The 12360-nt window shown below is 44.7% G+C and overlaps 1 pseudogene; it reads left to right on the top strand.

Moving 5' to 3' along the window:
- Positions 1–384: 384 nt before the first annotated feature.
- LOC123108146 (BTB/POZ and MATH domain-containing protein 1-like) lies at positions 385–1380 on the top strand (annotated as a pseudogene).
- Positions 1381–12360: the final 10980 nt, after the last annotated feature.

Below are 12360 nucleotides of genomic sequence, written 5' to 3'. Positions count from 1 at the left end.
CTTGACTGTTTGGTGAAGGAGCTCGTGGATGATGTAAATGTTATTTCTACTCAATAAATCTAGTCATGATGGTCTTTCCTCAAAAAAAAATCTCACATAGAAAAGGGAAGTCGAGGCGACTAGATCCTCGGCACCACCACCACAGCTGCAACCTCCGGTCACCATCAAAGGCCTGAAGGTACACCTAGATGACTCCCATGTATCCTGATTCTCTTTCCCTCTGCTTTTCTCTGGGATTAATGCGTTTTTCCTTCACATCAGCACCCAACGGCGCAGTCGCGGTGATTCTTTCTCCTCTATGCCGGCAATCTTTCCTTCTCTTCATGTGATGAAGACATGTAAGACGATGTCTATGTGCACCCCACTGGAGGAGGCTCTAAGACGATGTCTATGTGCACCCCACCGGAGGAGGCTCAAGGCACACATGTGTTCAATATCTTGGGTTACAACAAGCACAGAGGTATGGGCCACGACGACAACAGTTACATACGGTCCGGGGTTTTCATGGTCGGCGACCACAACTGGGTAATACGCTTCTACCCTGATGGGTACAAAGGAGAAGGCCAAGATTACATCTCAGTTTATCTTGAGCTTGTGTGCATCACTGAACGTCGGGCGTCCTGCGACATGAGGCTGGTGGACCAGTGCACTGGAATCTCGTATTCAATGCATAAAACAGGTCCTAGGATTTTGTCCGGTGATATTAGTAGGTTTGCTCCACTGACTCCTATTTTCATAAGGCGAAGTGAGATCGGGGGATTTGTGTACCTTAGGAATGATCGCTTGACGATTGAATGCACTGCCACTGTTTTTCAAGAGGCCACATGTTACGGAAACCAAAATCGACATGCCACGGCTAACATGACTGACCACGTTGCCAAGTTGCTCGAAGAAAAGGAGGGATTTGATGTTAGTTTTATTGTTGGAGGAGAGATGATTGAAGCACATAGGTTTGTTCTTGCTATACGGTCGCCTGTTTCGAAAGAAGAGCTCTATGGGTCAATGCAGGAGACGAGGCCGGGGCAGTGCATAACCATCCAGGACATGCAACCTGCTGTTTTCAAGGCCCTGCTCCATTTCATCTATACTGACTCTTTGCCTAGCTGCGAGGATGAGATGGTCCGACTTTTACTAGTGGCTGCAGATAGATATGGAATGGATAGGCTCAAGCTGGTTTGCCAAAGTATCCTTTGTGAGGATCTGAACAAGGACACTGTGGCAACCACATTGACTTTAGCTCACCAACATAACTGCCACCAGCTTAAGGATGCTTGCCTTCAATTTAACAAATTATCAGGTTTCAAGGATGTCAAGGATGTCAAGGTGACTTGCCAATCTTTCATAGAGGACACATTGGAGAAGCGAAGAAAATCTTCATAAATAAAGTACAAAGGTTGCATTACAAAGCCGTTTTTTTAGGTGGCCCAACCCAAAGAAAATGAGAGAAGAACATCAATCAGGTTCAGGTTCTGGGCTGTTGTCGACATCAGAAAGCCAGCGGACTGAGAGAGTTGGTTGTAGAATGTCCTGCTTGAGGAGCTGAAGGAGAGCAGACTCTAGCAAAGCTTTGTGATTAAAGACGCGTCGATTTCTGTCCTTCTAGATGTTCCATGCTCTGTATAGTGTCCTGACAACTGAAACTGAAAAAATTGAGCACTCATTCGGTTTAGCTGAAACTAAACCAGTCAAAGCATCAGGAAATAACAAAATATTATTTATGAATCAGACAGTGATTTAGAGCACCATGGCCTTTTCTCCACGCCAAATAATTTACTGACAACAAAGGACTGAAAGACATAAAAGGAAACAACACGATTAATTTGATCTACCAATTAGTGTGCTTCTACTTTTACCAGTAGCTACAGATAATAATACTTGGAGAATAAGATGATAACCCATTCAACGAATCGCAGAAGGTTAACTGAAGTTCAACGAATCGCAGAAGGTTAACTGAAGTTACACGCAGTGAACAGAGTTAACTGTCTCCCGCAAAAAAAAGAGTTAACTCAAGCTTACAGAAGTTAAACTTCATTTGACTGTATATTTTCAGAAAAGAAACTTCAGTCAACTGTAGCCTTTGTCGGACACTGAACAGGGGAGCCCTTGGTTTTCGAGGGGCATTGATCTTTCACAAGTGGAGCGCATCCTAGCCGTCCGTCTTTCTGGTAGCTGTCGAATTCTTCAGATAAGGTGTCAATTTCTTCAGGTGTGTTCAGGGACAGGAAGTTCAGAGAAATTGACACAAGTAGTACTGGCGAGTGCAGCATATCGGTAAAAGTCGATACATCCAGGTTTAGTACACCAATTATTCATCATGCGTCGGCAAACTTAGAGTACCAATTAGCAAGCTAGCTTATTACACGTACTGCTACGTGAGCTAGCTTCGTCTTTGTAAATTAGAAAAGAAAGAATCAGCTAGCTTACTACACGTACTGGAATCAATTTGATCCATGTGTCTCTATAAATTAGATGTAAGAAACTTTATATATTTCATATTATCATCCTTATTCAGGTCATAATTTTGTTGTATCATTAAAATATATTTTAGAGAATGTTCTAAGTGCAACCACCGCCGGAAAAATATATAAAAGCTAGAACTTGGGTCGACCGGGATACCCATCGGGCCAGCGAGGTCGCTGGTTTCTTTTGAAATGGGTCGGCCCACGGCCTCCAAAATTGGCCTCGAGGCCAACAGGGCTAGGTCAGCTCATTCCCATCCTGAGTCCCATCAGCCTCCTGGAAAGTAGCATTAAGCTCGTGGATCTGCTCCAACTCAACCCCGGGCATTAAGCTATGCAGATTACTCTTGTCGGCCGTTGAAAGTACATGCAGTGAAACAGAGTTAACTGAAGTGTACAACAGTTAAACTTCAGTTATCTGTAGCCATTGTTACCCCACAAAAAAAAAGTTTAGCCATTGTCAGACACTGAACAGGGAGAGAATGGACTATTTATTATTAAGTTCGTTGGAATTTGATTATAACTACAAAATTTTATTTTTTCTTGACAAAAACGTTAACCAGGGACTAGAGCGTAAGAGATGATTAGTGCTAAGTGAAAATGTAAAAGATCCCACGTGTACACATGTCGTATACACATCGATCGCTACACACAGGTCGTATACTGATCCATCGTTCCAAGACAAAAAAAGCGTGTCACAGATCGTATACACATCGATCATTACATTGATCTCTACACACAGGTCGTATACTGATCCATCGTTCCAAGACAAAAAAAAAGCGTGGTGCCCAGTGCTAGATGCTACGATCCTTTTTTAGGTGCAACGATTTTCATTTTTTTTTACTTTTGACAATTGACATGCTACGACTATAGTAGGGAAACAAAAGATCGAACTGATCGCTGGCCTCTAGATCAGTTCGTGCGAGGCCAACAATGTCGACTGGTAGCAAGCGTACACAGTAGCATCTAGATTTGCCAAGTTATCTGGCAGTTGGCGTACGATAGATATATGAAAACACACACACTAATGATTCAACAAATGATGAGTATCTCAAAATAACAAGATATATCAGATAAAAGTGCCATCCGGTAGAATGTTACATGAGGAAAAGACATAATAAGTAGTTTATGCTTGACCATCTACTTATCGAGGTGAGTTCACATCTCATAAAATTATTGAAAAAATAACTTCAAACGTCACGAACTTGGTAGCACAGAACTTGCAAATGACTGCATCGCAAATGACTCTCTCTAGTGACTAAAACAAATATCACAGATCGAGCTTCCTCCTCTTCGGTGTGAGCTTTTTGGGAGGATTCGTCATTGAATTTGCAGGATATTTGGATGGAGTCTTCGCAGGGGACATTCCAGTTTGGCTCCTTGTAACTGGCCTAGGAGATAATGCCGTTTGACTAGGAAAAGAAACTATATCATAAGAAAGCAACATAAAATATTGTAAATAAGAAAGCAAGCAAGTTATTTACCTCCTTGTCACAGCTCGAGGACTACTTGCAGCTTCCCATGGAGCCTCATTTCTCCTATTTTTCCTAGCACTAAAAAGCGCACACTTATTTGCACAGGGTTGAAAGAACATACATATTTTGCAAAAGTTGGATAAGTGACTGTACCTTTTCTTCGGCCCATTGTAAGGACACCCAGCTTCCCTATGCCCAAGTTCATGGCATTTTTTTGCATGTGTTTTTTCCAAGGACAATTTCCATCTTCAGAACCCTTACAAACAGCCATATATTTTTTGGGCTGAGACATATTAATCTTGATGTCAAACTCTTTCTTAATAGCATAATGTTTGAGTGCCATTCTAAAGGAATCCATTGAAGGAAAAGTGTCTCCCACAACCATCTTTGGATTATCCCTATCAAAGACAGTGAACTGCTCCTCGGATGTGCCATCATCAACGGGTAAAGCTGCACCATCAATGTCTTTGGCATCAACATTCTTGATACCAGCATCAACATGAGCGGCATTAGCATCATTATCAGCCTAGCGCAATACTCTGACACTCTCATCCTCCTTTTTCAGACCAAGCAAATCATACATCTTGTCCTCCTCCACATGAACAACAGAATCATCTGTTTCATCCTGTATCACAAGAGTTGACCAATCAACCCCGCCGAAGGTCATCGGCACCGCGGCCGAAGTACTACCAGCTTGTACATCGCTGTTAGCCATACACGACAAGGAAAAATATAAAGGTCGCAATCAGGTGATACTTACATATAATGTGGAATCAATAGCATAAGGAATAAAATTGTAGAGGGACAAAAAGGTGGCGTTACCTATTAATTGGTTCCATCTTAACTCTCCTAGTCCTCGAACTGTTGCAATTTCAAGGAAGAAGCATGTTATGTCTCATGAGCAACGATTTGCATTGTACAGAATACACAAAATAATCAAACGAGCTAGCCTCCTTATTAAGGAGCTAGCGATGACAGCAAGCAATAATTAGTTCCATGACCATGATGCATGCATGCGTACAGACGAAGTTGCATGAATCCAAATCCTTCAATTAATTACTTGCTAGACGAATAAACTGCTATCTACTACGTTGCATCTAAACAATAGTAAAATATTCTGATCAAATTAGATTCCTAGATATGGACTACACGTTGCATCAAGACTATAGCTAAATACTCTAAGCAGATTAGTTCATCATGCTAGCATACTGCTACGTATTTGTGAGCGGCTTAGCCGGACTTGTGATTACGAGTACTACAAAGTACATGGAGAGATTAGCATACTAAGTACTAGACGGACTTGTGAGCGGATAGCGGCATATACTGCCAAGTACGATTGAGTACTTACACGGAGATATTAGAAACAGCATAGAAGAATTGTGAGCGGCTAGTCGGATGTTCGCCTGAACATTAGGATCTGCTGGGGACCTGACTTGCCGGCGGCCGGCGCACCGGACGATGACTTCGTCGCCTAGGGTTGAGGAGGCGGCGGCGCTGCCTGATAAGTTGTGACGGCTAGGTATAGATGGAGGTGTGGAGCGATGTTGATAGTTATGGGCCGATCACCAACCTTGTACTTGTACATGTATACGACGTGTGGGATCTTCTTCTTTTTCCCTAGAGTCAATTACACCGATGGTGCCATAACTTGACGCAACCGGTCACTTTGATGCTAGAAGTTGCGATATACAATGAAGTGATGCAAAAACTTGGTTTGAGCGTGCAAATACAGTGCTTGTCTCATTTGTATACGGAATATGCGCTTACTAGGTGTGTGGACCCCGCTCTCAGCGGCTCGACCAAGGAGAAGGGGCATGTGGCCTGATTTTTCCAAAAATATTCTAGTAATATTGTCTTTTTTTAAAAGAAAAAGTCTATGTAGACGTGGCATTTTTCAACTCATTGACCAGCCGGTCCCGCCTGTCACAAACTAACAGCAAAATAGTGGAGCGCCCAGGTTTCGAACCTGCAAACCACGTGCCAAAACTGATGCTCGTCTAAGCACTACGACTCACATTTTCTACTGACTATTGTGGATAACACGGCTATATGTTTTTGTCGAGTACACGTGTGGAGTTTAAATGGTCTGCAAATATTGCAGCCCATTCTGCAAGAAGTATTTTCTAAAATATTTGTAAAACAAGAGTAAAAAACTTATATATTGAAATATTTATGTGCTATAAATATTATACAAAAACGATGATTAGCAAATATATGACCGTGTACTGTATTAAATTAATATAATTAATAGTGATGTTTGTGTGTTATAAATTTCAATAATACAAACATTTTAATAATTCTATAATTAACAGCATGAATTATAAATATGCGTATATTTATTGAAATGTTTTAATAATTGAAATAATTTTTTAGTTGTATTTTATAAGATATTTGTATTGCTCCAAATTATACAAAAAGTATAATTCATCGAGTTAATTATATAATTATCTATATGGTTGCATTATTGAAATTTATAACACGCAAATCAGTATTAACTAGTTATTTTTTATATAATACACGGTGTATATTTTACTATTTTTATTACTAATCATCGTTTGTTTGTATAATATTTTTATATAGTACACGAAGGTATATTTTATATACTTATGTTTTACCAATATCTTTTTAAATAATAGTTAGTGCAATATGGGCGGCAATATTTGCAGCCCATTTAAGCTCCACCTGCGTACTTATTAAATACATATACTGTTATCCACTTTTGTAATTCGAAAATGTAAGACGGAGCGGTTTGATCAGCATGTGTGGTAGTTGTTGCCGGTTTGGAACCTAGAGGTATATTTTGACAGGCGGACCTGCTGGTCACAGGGGTGAAGCCACGTCCACGTGAACTTTTTTTGTAAAAAAAATATTCCGAAGTATTTCTTTTTGTGAAAATGAGGCCACACGCTCACTCTCCTTAGTCCAGTCACTGACAGCAGGGTCCACATGTCTAGTCAGCCTAGATTTCGTATGCAGACGAGATAAGCACTGTATTTGCACGCCCGAGCCAAGTTTCTGCAGCACTTTAATGTACGTCACAACTTCTAGCACCAAAGTGATCGTTTGTGCCAAGTTGTAGCACCATCAGTGTAATTGACTCTTTTCCCTAGCACTAATCTTCTCTCACAAACTAGTCCCTAGCCATGTTTTGTCAAGAAAAAATGAACTTTGTAGTTATAATCAAAGTTTGATGAACTTAATAATAAATAGTCAATTTTCTCTTGAACAGGGGAGCCCTTGGTCTTCTAGAGGCGTTGATCTTTCATAACTGGAGCACATCCTAGCCGTCCGTTTCCCTGGAAGCGTACCGGTTCGCATCTTGATAATTGTAGTCGTCGAATTCTTCAGACAAGGTGTCGATTTCTTCAGGTATGTTCAGAGACGGAAAGTTCAAACAAGGTGTCCGAATTATTTTAGCACTCATTCGCTTTAACTGATAAGTACGAGTTAAAACGAAAATATTAGGAAACAACCAAAGATTATTAACGAATCAGACTGTGCCTTAAGGACTGCAAGATACAAAAGGAAACAACCACAAGCATATGCACCAAAGAATGATCAATTATATGTATTGGACTTGACCATAGCATACTAGTATAAGAATTTGCAATGATGATCGCTTGTGAAATTTAAGCTTAAGCTGAAGGATGATCACTAGTAGCAAGGACGCTCACTCATTTAGTTAAACTGAAAGTGAAACAGTCGAAACTTGAGGCAAAACTGAAGAGTCAGAAAAGAACGAAAGATTAACGGATATATAGTTCCATTTACTAATGCCATAGCACTGACAAGGAAACAAGCACAAGTATATAGTTTCATTGATCTACTCTAGTATTTATCTAAAAAAGCACAAGCATAGAGGTGCTGATCCTTCACAAGATGTCGAATTCTTCAGAGAAGGTGTCGATCTCTTCAGGTATGTTCAGAGACAGGAAGTTCAGACAACTAGTGTACTGACGCATAGTCTAAACAAAATTTGAGTGCTCATTCACAGCATCCACAGCCTTATCCCCACGCCAAACCACTTACCGACGACAAACATTAAAAGGTGTTAACTGTCACGCAAAAGAAAAGTATTAACTGAAGCTTACATCAGTTAAACTTCAGTTAACTGTGTGTTTTCAGAAGAAAAAAAACTTGAGTCAACTGTTGCCGTTGTCGGACACTGAACAGGGGAGCCCTTGGTCTTCGAGAGGCGTTGATCTTTCTTCAGGTATGTTAAGAGACAAGAAGTTCAGAGAACTAGTTTCAACTGAAACTAAATACTTCGAGCACTCATTCGGTTTAACTGAAACTAAACCAGTCAAACATAGGAGGCAAAACCAAAGCATCCACAGCCTTATTCTCCATGGCGAATCACTTACCGACGACAAGCATACGCAGTGCTGAATCTGTTCTATATATATTGGCCTTAGCACATTACTAGTATTTACAATGATCATCACTCGTAAAATTAAACCAGAACAGTAGCAACTAAACTCTGATTACTCGTTTAGTTACTCTGATCACTTGAGGCAAAACTAAAGCATCAGAAACCAAAGCATCCACAGCCTATTCTCCGAGGAAAAGATATACAAGGACTGAATCTGTTATATGTAGTATTGGCTAAACTCTGAGCACTCATTTGGTTAAATTGAAAGTGAATCAATCAAACACAAAGATCCAAAAATCAGTTAAAACAAGGCAGGCAAAACAAAAGCGTCAGAAAAGAGCCAAAGATTAAGGAATCATACTGATCATTTACTAAGTGACAAGTAAACAAGCTCCTACAAGTACATCATCTACTCAAGTATGTATGCATTCGGACTGATCGCATCACATTTGGCTACATTTGGATTGATCATTTGTTGAAGCAAAGCTCGCACACAGGAAACCCGCCCTGAGACATCCGTGTGGGCTCCGGCGCTCCGCAGCGATGGCATCCTTGAGCTTGAGCGTGGGGCGGCGCCGCGGAAGAAGGCTGGCCGTGGTCGAGCTGGCGCTGCGGACCAATGAGAATGCTCCGACCCTGAGCCAGAGCCTTAACCACTTCCTGCTGAACCCGAGCCCTCTCAGCCCGCATCTGAGCCAGAGCCTGATCCACATCCTGCTCACTCTGAATCTGAGCCTGCTGGCACTCGTAGAAAGTCATTTTGTTGAGAGACTGGTCGTAGCAAGGCCGGCACATGGGCAGAGAGTGCCATAACAGCGCCGCGGGAAAATTGCAACAAACGCACCACAGGATGTGCGACGTTACTGCGGTGCAACAGAGAGAATTACACAACAGAAACCAAGAAATCCAACTCGGGCCGGCGTCAGTGAAGAACCAGCAGAGAGAAAGAATTGGGAGGGAACGCACCTGGATTAGCCGCCCACTGAGAGGCAGAGAACCAGCCGCCGCGACCGATAGTTGCAAGAAACGCGGGTATCGACCCGAAGCAGCGACCGACAGCTGCAAGAAAGAAACCGCGCGCTAGCTGTTACAATTAAACCAAGAGAGAGCGCAAGAACCAAGAGCGCGGTAGATGCTGTAGAGGCACCCAACTAACCCACCTGCCGCCGGCGAAGATTTTTCTGTAACAATCCCAGCAAATGGGCAGCGGGGTTCCCACCCGTGTACCTTGCACAGTCGTCGCGTTCCAGAGCAGTGGTGTGGGCGCTTTGCAAATAGTGCACTGCAGGAAGGCTGCCGCCGGCGTGGAAGGCTGAAAAAAAAATTACACTACGCATCGCATCGCACGGACCAGAGACACAGAATTTGGCGCTTTTCTTGGGTTGGGGGGAAGGGAAGTAGGGAACGCACCTGGATTCCCCACGGGCGGCGCCGGTTGAGAGAACCCCCCGTGCCCGAGACCTGCAAAAAGAGAACCAGCAAGGTTTAGTCTGACACATGTTATCGAATCCCATCACTCGCGCGCACCGGCTGCAACAGACAGAATTACACGACAGAAAACAAGAAATCCAACCCCGGCCGGCGTCAGGGAAGAACCGCACGGCACGGACCAGACAGAAAGAGTTTTGGAATTTTTCTTGGGTTCGGAGGATGGGAACACACCTGGATTGCCCACGGGCGGCTGGACCATCGGATAGAATACCCCGTACCCGCCCCCGCCTCCGCCTCCACCCAACTGGGAGTTGCCGTTCTGGCCGCTCGGCGCACTCCCACTCCCACCAGCTGCAACAGAATTACACAACAGAAGACAAGAAATCCAACTCCGGCGTCAGTCAAGAACCAAGAACCGCACGGACCAGAGAGAAAGAATTTGTCGCTTTTCTTGGGAGGGGAACGCACCTGTATTATTGCCCAGAGTTGGCTGGAACATCGCCGCCCGTGGCCTCGAATGCATCTGAGAGAATACCCCGTGCTCATGAGCTGCAACAAACCAAAGTTTAATCTGACAGATGTTAGAATACAAGAAGCGGTGAATTCCATCACTCCCACCGGCTGCAACCGAGAGAATTACACAACAGAAACCAAGAAATCCAACTCCGGCGTCAGTCAAGAATCAGGCTGGACGGCGCGAGCGGGCTTTTCGGCCCGCTCGTGGCCCGTTCAGGACCGGACCGATCGGTCCTGGCTCGCTGCAGAAATTGGCCGGTCCGGTTACCAAATTTCGGCCCGAAATTTCCTCGGTCCGGTCCGGTCTTTGACCGGTCCAACCGAGCGGACCGAAGCTGCAGGCCGTTTCTCGTCGGCGAAGCCACCGGCGACATCCTGTTCTGGCCGTGAGATCCGCGCAGCCACTGCGGACGAGCCCACCCAGCCAACCTTCTCCCGCTCCTGAGGTAGAGGAGAACAGAGAAAGGAAAGAAAGCGCGGTCACGCCCGTGATTATCTGAGGTAGACTAGATTTTTTTCCTTTTCTTCAGTCAAGTACAGTAGAAGACTCAGGTCACGCCCGTTATTATCTGAGTCACACAGGGATAGGCAGTTTTCCCGGGGGCAAGAGATAGAAGAGGAATCAGATCACGCGCTGCCATTTTATTCCTTTTAATCAGTCAACACAAAATTGAAAGAACGAGATCAACGAGATTTGATCCGATAATTAAGGCCCCTTCACTTCACGCTCCCGTTCCTTTTGTTGGCGACTTAATACTAGATCAACGAGATCAAGGAGAAATGTGTTCATTCCGATAATCATGCGCCACCGCGCTACCGTTTCCTTTTATTCAGTAGAACGTGCAGAGGAAAGAACGAGAGAAACATGATTCGATCCGATAATCACGGCGTTGTCACACGATTAACTCGACGTTAGATTTCATCCGCTAATCATGGCAAGGCCCGCACACACAAAATTGTGGGCTCATGCATGCGATAAATTACTTGCATGTAACAACAAAAATGCAACTAATAAACATGCGCAGAATCATCGCTAACGATTGTGCCCCGGCCGGCTCGACCCAACACACTTCCTTCGGCATGTCGCCCACGATGCCGCCGGCGCACGCACACGTCGTCCACTCGCCATAGCACCCGCCCACGTCGCTATACCTTCGTTGCCGGTGGTGCTTCGCCGGTCCGCTCGGTCCGGCCCGGGCTTCGACGCCGCCGGTCCGGTCCCTGAAAACAGGCCCGCATGGCTGGTCGGTCCGGTCCGGTCCGGCCCGCCGGCGGCCGGTCCAAACGTCGGCTCGGTCAGGGACCGGACCGGCCCGGACCGTGTCCACCCTGAGTCAAGAACCAAAAACCGTACGTACAAGCAGAGAGAAAGAATTTTGCCATTAATCTTGGGAGGGGAGAGAACGCACCTTGATTGCTCAGCGGCTGCGACCCGCCCCCGCCACCGGGAGCTGCAAGAAACGAAGGTATCAGATGTTACAAACTTACAATCCAGGAAGCGGGCACCAACGCAAGAACCAAGGACGCCAGTTTCTTGGGCACCTACCTCCACTGATCTGGGAAGAGGCGCCGAGTGGAAGCTCCTGCTGAGTCCCGCCGCCGCCGGCAGTCTCCGTCCGCCCTGAAGTCTGCGACGAAGTACCGGCAGTGTCTTCGACAGCTTTCCCCTTCCCCTTGTCGGCCATCTCGCCACCGCTGGTGCGCTCAGATGAAGAGGAGAGGGGGAGGGCGAATGGAAGGAAGCTACGTATGAGAAAGGATGGAAGGAAGGCGAGGCGAGGGAGGCTAGCTATATAGACGACGACGGACAGAGCGCCCGCTGCAACCGATCGATTTCAAGCGGTTGGTGGTCGGTTGGTTTTGGAGGGAACGACACGGGCGGGAGGAAGGAAGAGCCTCATAAACGGGCCTAATACAATTCGGATAGCCCAACTAACGGCGCAAATCATCAATAGCCGGGGAGCAGGCCCATGCTATCCAGTTTTGTCATTTTATTTCTTGGAATTCTAGCGAAACTATTCCGTTATTTTCTACAAATTAAATTTCAGTGTTCCATTCCTCAGAAAAAAACATTCAGTGTATGAAAATAAATGACACTGGCTTTTTT

This window comes from Triticum aestivum, chromosome 5A (assembly GCF_018294505.1).
Source record: "Triticum aestivum cultivar Chinese Spring chromosome 5A, IWGSC CS RefSeq v2.1, whole genome shotgun sequence".
In the NCBI taxonomy this organism is placed as follows: domain Eukaryota; kingdom Viridiplantae; phylum Streptophyta; class Magnoliopsida; order Poales; family Poaceae; genus Triticum; species Triticum aestivum.
This window is presented reverse-complemented; position numbering and strand designations above follow the sequence as displayed.